The 15,655-nt window shown below is 40.2% G+C and overlaps 1 pseudogene; it reads right to left on the bottom strand.

The window, feature by feature from the left end:
• Positions 1 to 13,809, bottom strand: part of LOC108522752 (glucose-fructose oxidoreductase domain-containing protein 2-like) — a 17,416-nt pseudogene extending 3,607 nt beyond the window's left edge.
• Positions 13,810 to 15,655: the final 1,846 nt, after the last annotated feature.

The following is a 15,655-nucleotide window of genomic DNA, read 5'->3' as shown; positions in this document are numbered from 1 at the left end:
ATATGTGATGTCACACCTGGAGGCCCAGCTGTAAAATTCCTCTCTTTGTATTCTTTCTCTTTATTTCTCAGCTGGCCAACAGTTATGGAAAATAGAAAGAACCTACACTGAAATATTGGGGGCAGGTTCCCTGATACTTATACTTCTCTCAGTAAATGTTTATACTGTCTTTACTGTCTTTTCCTCCCCTCCCTCCCTCCCTCTTCCTTCCTTCCTTCCTTCCTTCCTTCCTTCCTTCCTTCCTTCCTTCCTTCCAGACAAGGGTCTTGGGGTATTTTGTTTCCTTATACTTCTCTCAGTAAATCAATCTTTCCTTCCTTCTTTTTTTTTTTTTTTTTGAGACTGTCTCGCTCTATCCCCTGGCTGGAGTGCAGTGGTGCGATCTCGGCTCACTGCAACCTCCACCTCCTGGGTTCAAGTGATTCTCATGCCTCAGCCTCCCAAGTAGCTGGAATTACTTTAGTAGAGATGGGGTTTTGCCAGGCTGGCCTTGAACTCCTGACCTCAGGTGATCCACCTGCCTTGATCTCCCAAAGTTCTGGGATTATAGGCATAAGCCACCACACCTGGCCTATACTGTCTTTTCATCCATGAGAAACATAACACAAAGACTGGGCATATGCTAAGAGTTGCCACCAAAATACTGAAGAAAGGGACAAGGAAAGGGCAAGGGCACTTAGTGGAAGGGGCAGGAGCAATTAATGGACTAAGAAGGTATAGTACAGAAGGTTCAGGAGAGGGACGTAAAACTCAGAATGACTGGCTATATCCCAAGTATACAGCCTTGGGTAAGTTGCTTACTTTTTCTGAGCCTCAGGATCCTCATCTAGTAAGTAGGGATAAGTGAGAGTAAAAATAGGACCAACCTCATAGGCTCCTGTGACAATAAAATGATATAATTCATTTGAAGTACTTAGCAAAACGGCTCAACAAATGTTTGCTACTATCATTAAGTTTCACTAACAGTGCAACTTTAGACAAGTGGCTTAAAGTCTTTCCCCTTTATTTCTTCAGCTACAAAATGATGGATAGAACCAGGTGATACTGAAGATTTCTTTATAACTTTATATAATTATGATGCTATGTGCGTTGTACTCAAGGTGGTAGAAAAGAAAGTAGAAACCTCCTTTGGTTGCCACCAGGTGGCAGTAATGAGGAGTTTAAGTACCATCCCATTTTGGGGAAAGCTTACCATTTTTTTCAGTGTACAGATGGAGAACTATTGTTAACATTTTGACATATAATCTCCCATCTAGGTTTTTTCTTCACAGGTATATGCCAATTTTTATTTTATAAAAATGTGGATACTATTAGACATCTGTTTTGTAATCAGCTTTTTTAAAAACATAATATATGGCAATCACCTTCCATATCAATTAATGTAGTTCTACATCATGCTTAAGAGCCCTGAGGTATTCCACAGGAATGTGTTTAAACCATACTTTGTTAAAACCATCCTCTACTTGTCAAACAATCAATGTTTTTAATTGGTTTGGCATTATAACATTATAGACAATGTTTCAATAAACATCTTTGCCATATACTATCTAATTATTTCTCAGGGAAATGTTCCAGAAGTGGAATGTCTGGGCAAAAGGTATGTACTTTAAAAAAAAAAACTTTTAATATATACCATCCATTTGTCTTTTCCTATATAGGGTTTTGTGTCTAATAGAGCAAGGTCCCTTATCAATGCCTTTATTCAAAATATGAATTGACTATTCTGAAGCATTTATGCTTCATGGTGAAATTTACAATCATTTTGTCAAATTTGCCCCTTCCTTTCCTCCAAAAATTCCACTGGAATTTTTATTGATATTGTGTCCAATTTATAGATTAACTTCAAGAGAGTTTACATTATTACAATATTGTGTCTTTCCATCCAGCAGCATGGTACTCTCCTCCATTCATCCATTTCCTCTGTCGGTAAAATTTGGGTGTTATTTACCATTTAGTTTACTTCTGAATATTTTATATTTTTTATTACTATTACTGCGTTGGTTTTTGTTTTGTTTTGTTTTGAGACAGGGTCTCACTCTGTAGCCCAGGCTAGAGTGCAGTGGCGCAAAGTCGACTCACTGCAACCTTTGCCACCTGAGTTCAAGTGATTCTCCTGTCTCAGCCTCCCAAGTAGCTGGGATTACAGGCGCATGCCACTACACCCAGCTAATTTTTGTATTTTTAGTAGAGACGGGGTTTCACCTTGATTGCCAGGCTGATCTTCAGCTCCTGACCCCAGATGTTCCGCCCGCCTCAGCCTCCCAAAGTGCTGGGATTACAGGCATGAGCCACCATGCCCAGCAGAATCACTGATTTTTTAATTGGTCACATTACTAGACTTGCTTAATGGTTCTAATATTCTTCAGTTTATCTATTCATCCACTCTACAAATATTTATTGAGTGTGTACAATGTGCCAAATGCTATTCTGGGTCCTGGAAATAGCAGTAAAAAATCTGTTCTCCAGGTCTTTATATCCTACTGAGAGGAAATACTAAACAGAGAAATATATGAAAGGTGGTGATAAGTGCTAAGGAAGTGGTGGTGGGGAAAAGCATAGAAAGGAGGATGGAAAGTGACCAGGAAAGATACTCTTTCAGATAGTGTATTAAAATAAGCCCCCTCTGATGAGATGAAGTTTGAGGAGACACCTAAAGTGATGTTGCTTTCCTTGGGTTTTCCTGGTAGATATTTATTTATATCACTATGCTCTTTCCCAGTCACAGCAGGATTTCCAAGCTCCTGGAGATTGCCTGTCCCGTGGCAGCAACACCAAAGACTTAAGACTGTAAAGAAAGCTTCTAAAATTCCCAGTGTTCCTGGATTTAAATAACACATCCAGAGTTCCTCCCAGTCGTCACAACTCCAACTGGATTTTAGAGGCACACAGAGCTGAGTGTGATCCTGGTAAATCTACCCCCAACCCCATCACAATATCCACCTGCTTTATAAACTGCCTAAGAGAACAATTCCAAGAGATTATAATAACACACCACAAACTGCTTAAAAGAACAATCCTAAGAGGTATAATGAGACCTTCTTTTTTTAAAAAATAGAAAAAACCCTGTCATACCTCATTTGCCTATTTGAGTCTTTTAAACTCCATTGTATAGAATTGTAACACCATCATGCTTTGCTCTAATCTTGCCTAATTTCCTATTCCTTTCTTTTCTTTTCTTTTCTTTTTTTTTGAGACAGAGTCTTGCTCTGTCGCCCACACTGGAGTGCAGTGGTGTAATCTTGTCTCACTGCAACCTCTTCCTCCTGGGTTCAAGCAATTCTCCTGCCTCAGCCTCCCAAGTAGCTGGGATTACAGGCATGAGCCACCACACCCAGCTAATTTTTGTATTTTAGTAGAGACTGGGTTTCACCATGTTGGCCAGGCTGGTCTCGAACTCCTCACCTCAGGTGACCTGCCTGACTCGACCTCCCAAGGTGCTGGGATTACAGGCATGAGCCCCTGTGCCCAGCCTCCCCCTCCTCTTAATCTGTGTTGACCCTTCCATTGTATTGTCATCAGTCAAATTCCCTAATCCTTAATACCTTTTCTAAACATTCCTTTCATTTTCTTACTCTAACCAAAACCTAACCATCTCCTAATAATGTTGCTTTCCCTCCAATACTCTCAAATTGTGTCTGCTTTTAAAAATTACTCAACCCACTTACCAAAGGAGCCTAGAGATGAGGTAGGTGTCCTGCTTATTTCCCGCTGTCAATTCCAGACCTTTTTTCTCCTTTGAAAATTCCAGTTTCCTTGACCATATCCATTCTCCTTTTTTTGTACGGTCATCTATTGTCCTCCTGGTCTTTCACCCTCATCGCAGAAGGGCTTCTTAGCATGCAGTGTCTTGTTTTCCTTTCCACTGCTACTGCTGTCATTATTCTTTTTTTTTTTTTTTTTTTTTTTTTTTTTTTTTTTGGAGATAGAGTCTTGCTCTGTCACACAGGCTGGAGTGCAGTGTTGCAATCTCAACTCACTGCAAGCTCCGCGTCCTGGGCTCAAGCGATTCTCCTGCCTCAGTCTCCCAAGTAGCTGGGACTACAGGCACCTGCCACCATGCCCAGCTAATTTTTTGTATTTTTAGTGGAGACAGAGTTTCACCATTTTAGCCAGGGTGGTCTCGATCTCCTTACCTTGTGATCTGCCCACCTTGGCCTCCTGAAGTGCTAGGATTACAGGTGTGAGCCACTGCGACTGGCCAGCTGTCATTATATTTAACTTTAACAATTCATCTATTACCTTAGCTATGGCTGGTGCTACGTGATTTGCCCTGCCTGCTTCTTCACCTTCACATCCTGCCACTCTCCCCTGTTAAGTCAGAAACTGTGAAGTGTCTTAGATTTTGTCCCTCTTGCACGCTAATAGGTTAGCTTGCCACAGTTTCATATACACGTACTGCCAGAAGACACCAGACCACTGGGCCGTAAAAGATTTGTTACTGAAAGCACAAAGCATTTACAACACCTTGTGTCATTTCCCATGCCCCATTTTCCATAAGGCAACAGATGTTTCCCGTCTAGTGGGTTGCATCACAGGAGAAGAATCTTAAATTTAGAAGACTCCAAGTTTTTATCAAAGTTGCTGGTGACCTACCCATTCCTCCCATTCAGGAGAGAAATTATTCATTATCTTGAAATGTAAGTGAATTTCCTTTGGGAGGAGGAAGAAGGCCCCTCTAGGTTTATTACCCAGGAATTTAATATACACTGGGGTTTGGGAGGTGGATATAAATATCATTATGTGCTTTTTCACCTAGAGAAGACTAGTCTGAACTTGTGGCAGGAACCTACCCAGCTTGACTGCCTGCTAAAACAAAAATATCAACATTCTTAATAGGATTAATAAGATCCATCATCTCAAAACAGAATATTCGAAATATCCATAATACAGTACAGTCCAAAATTACAAAGCATACAAAAAAAAAAAAAAAAAAAAAAAACCAGGAAAATCTCAATTCATATAGGGAAAAAAAGGACAATGCTGAGATAACACAGATTATAAAATTATCTGATGAAGGTTTTAAAGCAACTATTAATATTTGTTAGGAGACTATTCTTCATAGGTCTCTTGCATTTCTACATGTGTTCTAGGCAAAGGCATTAACAGGTTTTTCTCTGAACTATCTTTTTTAGCTGTTTGTATAGCAAACATCCTTGGAAGATAGAATGTCTTCCTTTGAGAACAAGGACAGATGTTTTTTCCTTCCAGGATTAAAAAAAAGATAATGTCTCTCTCCAGGACAAGGCTGGGCAGGTTTGCTGGCCCTTTATCAAAGACTGGTGTTTCCCACAGAGTTCTTCTATAACAAATCCTACAACATATACAGGTATCACCAGGCTTCACAGCATCACTGTGTGGTAACTGAGGCTCAGAAAACTGGGTTAAATGCTGATACTCTGCCTCCTGCTACTTGTGTGGGTAATAAACTGCCCTTTATCTCTGACCCAGAGTCTTGTGTCTTCTGTCACTATTCATGAAATTGTGGCAGCCTAACTTGTTAACTTGCAAGTAAGGTAAAATCTCAGACCCTCCGAAGTTCTTGACTTTGTTGTAACAATTCTCCTACAAGCAATCAGAAGCATTTTTGAAGCCAATATAAAAAATAGAAAGTATCAGCAAAGAAATAGAAGACATAAAGAAGAATCAAATGGATATTTCAGAACTGAAAAATACAATAGCCAACATTTAAAAAAAAAATTCACTGGATGGTTTCAATAGCAAGGTAAACATGACAGAGTCAATGAGCTTGTAAATAGATCAATAAAAATTAACCAATCTTAACAGCAGAGAGAAAAAAGATTTGAAAAAACAATGAGTAGAATCTCAGAGACCTCTTGGATACTGACAAAATGCGCTGAAAAATTTAGAATAATGGAAGAAAAGGTCTCAAATTTGGCAAAAGACAAATCTACAGATTCAAGAAGTTCAACAAACCCCAAACAGGATGAACACATAAATTTATACCCAAACATATCATAATCAAAATGCTGAAAAATGAAGACAAAGAAAAAAACCTTGGAAGCAGCTAGAGAAATTGAAAGTACTACCTACACACAAACAATGTGAATCACAACAAATCTCTCAGCAGGATCCACGCAAATCACAGAAGTGATACAATAATTTTAAAGCTCTGAAAGTGTCAACACAGAATACTACATCTAGTGAAAATATCCATCGGGAATTGAGATGAAATAATGGCATTCTCATATGAAGACAAACTAAAAGAATTCATTTCTAGCAGAGCTGTTCTAAAAGAATTGCTAAAGAAAATTCTTCAGACAAAGGGAAACGATACCAGAAGGAAACCTGAAACATCAGGAATGAATGAAGAGCACCAGAAATGGTAAATATCTGTGTAAAAATAGTAGTCTATTCTCCTATTCTCCTCTTTTTTTAAAAAATTATACTTTAAGTTCTGGGATACATGTGCAGAATGTGCAGGTTTGTTACATAGGTGTACACATGCCATGGTGGTTTGCTGCACCCATCAACCCGTCATCTACATCGTTTCTCCTAATGCTATTCCTCCCCTAGTCCCCCATCCCCCAACAGGCCCCGATGTGTGATGTTCCCCTCCCCGTGTCCATACATTCTCATTGTTCAGCTCCCACTTATGAGCGAGAACATGTGGTGTTTGCTTTTCTGTTCCTGTGTTAGTTTGCTGAGAATGATGGTTTCCAGCTTCATCCATGTCCCTGCAAAGGACATGAACTCATCCTTTTTTATGGCTGCATAGCATTCCATGGTGTATATGTGCCACATTTTCTTTATCCAGTCTATCACTGACGGGTACTAAGTTCTTTAAAAATATATTTGATGGTTGAAAATAAAAACTGTACCATTGTCTGATGGGGTTTTCAACATATGTAGATGTAATTCATGACAACTCTAATGTAAGGGGTAGAGGATAAGTGGACCTGTATGGTAGTAAGGTTTCTACATTCTACTTAAAATTGGGGGAAAAGACATTCTAAGCAGATTCAAAAAGCTAAATATGTATATTTGCATTATGTGAAACTCATTTTTGCCTCAAGGTCTTTCCAGTTGCTTTTCCTTTTGTCTGAAAAAATTTTCCCCTCAACTAATGTCTCCCTCAACTAATTCATGTGTCCGCATAAATGGCACCTCTTCAAGGAAGCCTTCCCTTAACCACCCTCATAAAATAACCACCTCTTCCCATCAGATTCTACCTTTATATTTGATTTTATTTTCTTCATTCATTTATCATTATCCAAAACTTGCCATTTTTGTTAATTTATCTTCCCACTAGCATGCAGGTGATGGTCTCCCTGTTCACTTCTGTATTCCCAGGTCCTAGACCAAAGCACTGGTTTTTGTTTGCTTAACCTATCAAGAACTGAGAGAGCTGCATAGAAATTTGCCACCTCCTATAGTGCTAACATTTTTTGCTGTATATAGCTTAAGTCCATTTTATTAGTTACAAACCGGATTAGAATTATTCTGTTTTTCTGATGAATTCAACCTTTTATCAGTAGGTAATGACCTTTTTATTCTAACAATCTTTTTTGTCTTAAAATCTTTTTTCTGATATTAATATATGTATGTGAATTCTTTGTATTAAGATCTGCCTAGTATATGTTTTTCTATCTCTTATCTTCTACTGTTTTGCCTGTATGTTTTCAGATTCTTGTATATGTCATACAGCTAGATTTTTCTTTTCATTTCAGTCTGACAAACTCTGTCTTTTAATTGGTACATGTCATACATTTATGTTTACTGTGATTCTTGATATTGTTGGATTTGTTTATACACCTTACTTGTTTGTTTATATTTGCCTTGCTTTCTCTGAGCTACTATTTTTATAGCCCCAATTTTTTTTTTTTTTTTTTTTTTTTTTTGAGACGGAGTCTCATTCTGTTGCCCAGGCTGGAGTGCAGTGGCGCGATCTCCACTCACTGCAAGCTCCACCTCCCAGGTTCACGCCATTCTTCTGCTTCAGCCTCCCCAGTAGCTGGGACTACAGGTGCCCGCCACCACGCCTGGCTAATTTTTTGTACTGTTAGTAGAGACAGGGTTTCACCATGTTAGCCAGGATGGTCTCGCTCTCCTGACCTCGTAATCTGCCTGCCTCGACCTCCCAAAGTGCTGGGATCACAGGCGTGAGCCACTGTGCCCGACCTGTTTTTGCATTTTTAAAAAACTGCTTTTATGGTTAGATTTTTAAAATTTCATTTATTCCTTTTTTTTTTTTTGGAGACGGAGTCTCGCTCTGTCGCCCAGGCTGGAGTGCAGTGGCCGGATCTCAGCTCACTGCAAGCTCCGCCTCCCAGGTTTACGCCATTCTCCTGCCTCAGTCTCCCGAGTAGCTGGGACTACAGGCGCCCGCCACCTCGCCCGGCTAGTTTTTTGTATTTTTTAGTAGAGACGGGGTTTCACTGTGTTAGCCAGGATGGTCTCGATCTCCTGACCTCATGATCCGCCCGTCTTGGCCTCCCAAAGTGCTGGGATTACAGGCTTGAGCCACCACGCCCGGCCTATTCCTTTTCTTACAACTGTCCCTGCACTTTATAAGTGTCTAACTTAACAAAATGTAAAGGCAAACATATCTTAACCTTCCTTCCAAACGAAGCAATGATCTTAGAATAATTTTAATTACATTGACCCCTCCCCAAATGCCTACATGCTATTGTTATTGAAGGCATTAGTTCAAAACTTCACAAATCAGACCTTATTTTTCTAGACTGATTAATGTTTGTTTGGACTGACAAGCTTGTTCACCATTTTATTCACTCACCATTCTGTTTTGTACTTCAGACCATTCTTCTATGATAATTTCCTTTTTTAAAGTTCTGACTTAACAAAGCACTTATATTCCAGGTTTGGTTCTAAGTGCTTTATTTTATATTAGTTCATTTAATCCTCATAACAATTCCATGAAGTAAATATAATTATGGGTCAAAATTTTACAATATTCACAAAATATGGGGGCAGGGAATATGTTCTCTTTCTTTTTTCCTTCTTTTCTTTTCTGAGATTTCCAATTAGTCATATGTGGGACCTTTCTGTATCAAGCTTCCAATCTCTTAATAGTTTTCAATATTTTACTTCCTTGCCCTTCTTAGTATGCTCTGGGTCTAATTTTAAAAGATATCTTCTCATTTACTTTTTTAATGAGACAAGGTTCTCACTCTGTCGCCCCAAGCTGGAGTAATCATAGATCTGGCATAGATCATTAGCACTCTGAAGCCTCAAACTCCTGGGTTCAAGTCATGCTCTGCTTTACTTGTTTTGGGGGATAAAGCTTAGAAAAAACAAAACGCACAGAGGTGTAACTCACTTGTACCAGTGTTCACAGCTTAGCAAATAGTAGAACAGGGATTCCACACCTATGGAGTCTCCAAACTGCGCAATTCTTGAATCCTGTAAAAGAGTACTTTATCTCGTCAACTACGCCACACATCACGTTTAATGATGGGATACATTCTGAGGAAAGGTGAAATGTTGTCTAAGCGATTTCATCATTGTGCAGACCACAGAGTATACTTACACAAACCTCAGATGGTATAGGGCCTACCGAACATGGCATAGCTACCTGCCTCCTAGGCTACAAACCTGTATAGCATATTACTGTTACTGAATGGGTTAACTGTAATACAGTAAGTATTTATATATCTAACATAGAAAAGTTCAGAAAAATACAGTATTACAGGCTGGTATCCATTAATCCTAAATTTAGGACAAGAAAATTTTTTGGTTTGAATTTTTTTTTTTTATTTGGAATATTTGCATTGATACTTGGTGTTGAGCATCCCTAACCTGGAAATCCAAAGAAATGCCCAAGAACATTCTCCTTTGAGTATCATGTGGCACTCAAAAATTTCAAATTTTGAATATTTTGGATTCTGTATTTTTTTGGATTAGAATACTCAGCCAAGTGTAATCTTACGGGACCAACCATTGGTATACGTGTCTGTTATAGATCAAAACTTGGTCATGTAGTACATGACTATGTGTCATTTAGGAGTTCCATGGCATATCTCTGAGCTAAACTCTCAATTATCACTTATCCTTAAATGATCCTCTATTTCACTTTTGTTCTTAAAAGGTAGGTCTGGGCAAGTATAATTCTAGTTGGACCATTATCTTTCGGCACTTGAAAGATATTATTCCGTTAACTTCTGGTTTCCATTGATGCGATAATCAATTCACTGTCATTCTCACTGCTGTTCTTTCGCAAGTGATCTGCCCTTTCTAGCTGCTTGTAACAGATCTTATGGATTCTGCCATTTCTTATATAATTATGTCATTATATCTCCGTTATGTATCCTGCTTTCATTATGCTGTGATTCCTAGATGTTAAATTCATTTTTTTCAATCATTTTTGCCAAAAATCACAGCACTATTGTATCTAAATTTGAACCTTCTCATTAGAAACACTTCTTACCAGTGGGGAGGTAAAGGGCAGGGATTGACTAGTAAGGGGCATAGGGAACTTTCTGGAAGAGCAGTATATATATATTTTTTTGATGGTTTGTGTTACACACTTGTAAAAATTGACCAACATGTTGCAACTTAAGATCTGTGGCATTTTCATTAATATGCAACATTTCTAAAATACAAAAAGCTATAAACAATATTGATACTAATGATGAACATAGTAAAATGTTTAGTGGTGATGTCTCAACTTACTCTGAAATGCATATAAAATAGGACTGATAGATGGATAAGTGGATACCTATATGATATATAAATATAACAAAATGTTCTGAGATTAATGGTAAATGTAAAAGTTCACTCTATAATTCTTTCAACTTTTCTGTATGGTTGAACAATTTCCACAAAATATTGGGGGCAGGGAAATATTGTCTCTTCTTTTTCCTTTTTTCTTTCTGAGATTCAATAGTCATATGTGTGACTTTCTTATCCAAGGCTTCCATCTCTTAATAGTTTTCATATTTTGTTTACTTCCTTGCCTCTTTTTCTAGTATGCTCTGGGTAATTTTTACAAGATATCTTCTCATTTATTTTTTAAGAGACCAGGTCTCACTCTGTCGCCCAAGCTGGAGTAATCATCAGCAACTCTGGGCATTAATCCATAGCACTCTGAAGCCTTCATAACTCCTGGGTCAAGTCATCTCTGCTTTAGGCCTTTTGATTAAGCTAGGACTACAGGCATGCACTCCATGCCAGCTATTTTTTTTTTTTGAGACGGAGTCTCACTCTGTCGGCCCAGGCTGGAGTGCAATGGCCGGGATCTCAGCTTCACTGCAAGCTCCGCCTCCCTGGGTTTAGCCATTCTCCTGCCTCAGCCTCCCAAGTAGCTGGGACTACAGGCGCCCGCCACCTCGCCCGGCAAGCTTTTTGTATTCTTTAGTGAGACGGGGGTTTCACCATGTTAGCCAGGATGGTTCTCGATCTCCTGACCTCGTGATCTGCCCGTCTCGGGCCTCCCAAAGTGCTGGGATTACAGGCTTGAGAGCCACGCGCCCGGCCCATGCCCAGCTAATTCTTAACTTTTTTTGGTAGAGACAGGGTCTCACCATGTCCAAGTTGGTCTCGAACTCCTAGCCTCAAGTGATCGTCTTACCTCGGCCTCCCAAAGTGCTGGGATTACAGGCATGAGCCACCGCAGTGGCTTCATTTATTAATTCTCTCTTCATCTGTATCAAATTTGCTCTTCAACCTTTCCATTGAGTCTTGTTATTCTAACAATTATATTTTATATTTCTAGAGCATCTCCCCATCTCCCACCTACCTTCCAACCTGTCTGTTCATTCCTGGTAATCTCTTGCTCATCTTTATAACATCCTTTACCTTTTAAAACATTTGGAACACAGAAATTCTATACTTTTCATATCTGTCAATTCCACTACCTATAGTCCTTGGAGTTGCACATCTATTGAAGGTTATTTCTGCAGACACTCATAGCAGTTTGGCTTTCCGGTATATTTTTCTCTGTGTGCTACAGCTTGAATAGCTTCTATTGCTATGCTTCAAGGTCACCAATTTTTCTTCTACATTAAATTTGCTTTAAACTCCTACAGTGATTTAAATTTTTTTCAGATATTACATAAGTCTAAAAGTTACATTTGTTTTTCATATCTTCAACTTTTCTTATGTTCATGTTTTCTTGTAAATTCTTAGTTATATTAGTAATAGCTGTTTTAATGGCTTTTTTTCCCCGCTAATTCCATGATCTCTGTCATTTCTGATCCTGTTTCTATTGACTGATTTTTCTTCTGGTATGGATCACATTTTGTTGAATCTTCATGTGTCTAGTAATTTTTTATTGTATAGTGGTAAATGTTACATTGCTTAGTATCTTGATGTTGTGAGGTTGTTTCCTTCTTTTACACAGTGCTGAATCCTGTTTTGCGGGGCAGTTTTTTATTTTTTTTGAAACAGAAGTCATTACTGGTGACATGCCAGATGCCACAGATGGTAGCATTCTGCCTCATGTATGTCTTGAGCAGTGTGTGCACCTTCTCAGCTCTCCAGAAGGTCGGGTGGGTCAGTAGGTCCATGATGCAGGTCCCCATTGTGTCAGGCCCCTGCTGCCCATGAGCTTGTCACAGATCCAGCTATGGCTGGGGCTCAGCAGGCTACCTGAGTAGATGCAGCTGTCGCAGATCATCACCACTCCTGCGTAGTGCTTCGAAATTGGCTGGTTCACGTGCACACAAAGGCAGGTAGCAAATGCAGCACGTTCCCCACCAGGCTCATCAGCTGCAGGCAGTAGCACAAGGCCATCACCATCCAAAAGGCATCCACTGATGTTGCTGTGTTCTTGCAAACCACGTTCTTCCCAATACCCTAATGGACTGTGTATTAGTCCATTCTCACACTGCTATAAAGAAATACCCAAGACTGGGTAATTTATTTATTTTTTCAAGATGGAGTCTTGCTTGCTCTGTCGCCCAGGCTGGAGTGCAGTGGCATGATCTCGGCTCACTGCAACCTCTGCCTCCCGAGTTCAAGCGATTCTCCTGCCTCAGCCTCCCAAGTAGCTGGGCCTACAGGTGTGCACGACCACGCCTGGCTAATTTTTGTATTTTTAGAAGAGATGGGGTTTCACTATTATTAGTCAGGCTGGTCTTGAACTCCTGACCTCGTGATCCACCCGCCTCAGCCTCCCAAAGTGCTGGGATTACAGGCGTGAGCCACCGCACCTGGCCCGAGACTGGGTAATTTATAAAGGAAAGAAGTTTAATTGACTCACAGTTCCACGTGGCTGGGGAGGGCTCAGGAAACTTACAATCATGGCCAGAAGGTGAAGGGGAAGCAAGGACCTTCTTCACTTGGTGGCAGGAGAGACAAGGGCAAGCAGGGGAAATGCCAGAAGCTTTTAAAACCATCAGCTCTCATGAGAATTCACTCACTATCATGAGAGCAGCATGGGAGAAACAGCCCCTATGATCCAATCACCTCCTACTGGGTCCCTCCTTCCACACATGTGGATTATGGGGATTATCATTCAAGGTGAGATGTGGGTGGGGACAGGAACCCAAACCATATCATACCAAGATGGATTCTGTTCACACAAGCTCGGGGGGGAACTTATCTGGCCAGCTTGCAGCAGAAACAATCATAGACACAGACAATAAATCTAGAGCCTTGACATGTATCTGCTGGGTGAGTGGAGGGGAGATGGTGATGCACACCAGATCCATATCTTGGTGCAGCAAGATGTCATTGGTCCGGCTAACACAGAAGCAGCAAGCTGCTTGCCTCCTCCTCAGTCTTTCTGCAAAGGGTCTCACCAGTGAACCCGTCTGCCCTCAGCAGCGAGAGCAGAACCTGGGCGGAGCTGCCAGTCCCAAACAGGCCCACTCCTGGAGGCATCTTCATCCTGGCCTCTCTCTTCACCAATTCATCTCCTCACAGGAACCTCCTGCATGGCTATGACCTTCCCAATGTTCTGGTCAAATATGGCTTCTGGCACACTGGCATCACCCATTACATTGGAGACCATGGGTCCGGATGGGTCTCCATGGCCACCCATCTGCCTTCAGGGAGGCTGGTGGGGATGCGAGAGCCCGGAATCCAGCCTGCCACCATCGGGAATATGCAGCCTGGTTTCTAAAGAATGGGAAGCTGTGGAAAGGGTGCTACTTATTTTTGTATGTTGATTTGTATCTGCAACTTTACGGAATTTATCAGTTCTAATACTTTTCTTGTGGCGTCTTTAGGTTTTTCCAAACGTAAAATCATATTGTCAGCAAACAACAATAATTTGACTTCTTCCCTTCCAATTTGGATGCCTTTTCTTTCTCTTGTGTGATTGCTCTATCTAGGATATACAGTACTGTGTTGAATAACAGTGGTCACAGTGAGCATCCATGTTGTGTTCCAGATCTTAGAAGAAAGCCTTTCAGTTTTTCCCCATTCAATATGACACCAGCTATGGGTCTGTCATATATGGCATTTATTATGTTATGTTCCTTCTATACCCAGTTAGTTGAGGGTTTTTATCATGAAGGGATGTTGAATTTTATAAAATGATTTTTCAGCATCAATCGAAATGACCACATGGTTTTGTCCTTCATTCTGTTGATATGATGTTATCATATTATCACACTGACTGATTTGCATTTGTTGAAACACCCTTGCATCCCAGGGATAAATCTCACTTGATCATGATAAATGATCTTTTTAATGTGTTGTTGAATATGGTTTGCTAGTATTTTATTGAGGACTTTTGCAAAAACGTTCATCAGGGATATTGGCCTGTAGTTTTCTTTTTTTTGATTCATCTTTGTCTGATTCTGCTATCAGAGTAATACTGGCCTCATAGAATGAGTTTGGGAGTATTCCCTCCTCCTCTATTTTTTGGAATACTTTGAGAAGGATTGGTAATAGTTCTTTAAATCTTTGGTAAAATTCGGCAGTGAAGCCTTCAGGTCCCAGGTTTTTTGTTTTTTTTTTTTTTTTTTTCTGAGGCAGAGTCTCTGTCGCCCAGGCTGGAGTGCAGGGCCTGATGTCAGCTCACTGCAACCTCCCCCTCTTGGGTTCAAGCAATTCTCCTGCCTCAGCCTCCCAAGTAGCTGGGATTACAGGTGCCCGCCACCACACCTGGCTAATTTTCTGTGTTTTTAGTAGAGATGGGGTTTCACCATGTTGGCCAGGCTGGTCTCGAACTCCTGACTTCAGGTGATCAACCTGCCTCCACCTCCCAAAGTGCTGGGATTACAGGCGTGAGCCACTGCACCCAGCTTGATCGATTCATTTTTATTGTTCTACTTAAGATATGAGTAATTTACACACCACAATTAGTTATAATATTCTTTATTTTTCTGTGTATTTACTGTTACCAGTGAGTTTTGTACCTTCAGATGATTTCTTATTGCTCGTTTAACATCATTTTCTTTCAGATTGAACTCCTTTTGGCATTTCTTGTAAGAAAGGTCTGGTGCTGATGAAATTCCTCAGCTTTTGTCTGTCTGGAAAAGTATTTCTCCTTCATGTTTGAAGGACATTTTTGCTAGATATACTACTTGAGGGTAAAAGTTTTTTTCCTTCAGCACTTGAAATATGTCATGCCATTCTCTCCTGGCCTATAAGGTTTCCACCAAAAAGTCTGTTGCCAGACCTATTGGAGTTCCATTGTATGTGGTTGTTTGTTTTTCTTTGAGACAGTCTCACTCTGTCACCCAGACTGGTAGAGTGGCACGATCTTGGCTCACTGTAACCTTTG

This window comes from Rhinopithecus bieti, unplaced genomic scaffold (assembly GCF_001698545.2).
Source record: "Rhinopithecus bieti isolate Rb0 unplaced genomic scaffold, ASM169854v2 scaffold_68516, whole genome shotgun sequence".
Classification (NCBI taxonomy): Eukaryota; Metazoa; Chordata; class Mammalia; order Primates; family Cercopithecidae; genus Rhinopithecus; species Rhinopithecus bieti.
The sequence above is the reverse complement of the archived record's forward strand: the minus strand, read 5'-3'. Positions and strand labels throughout refer to the sequence as shown.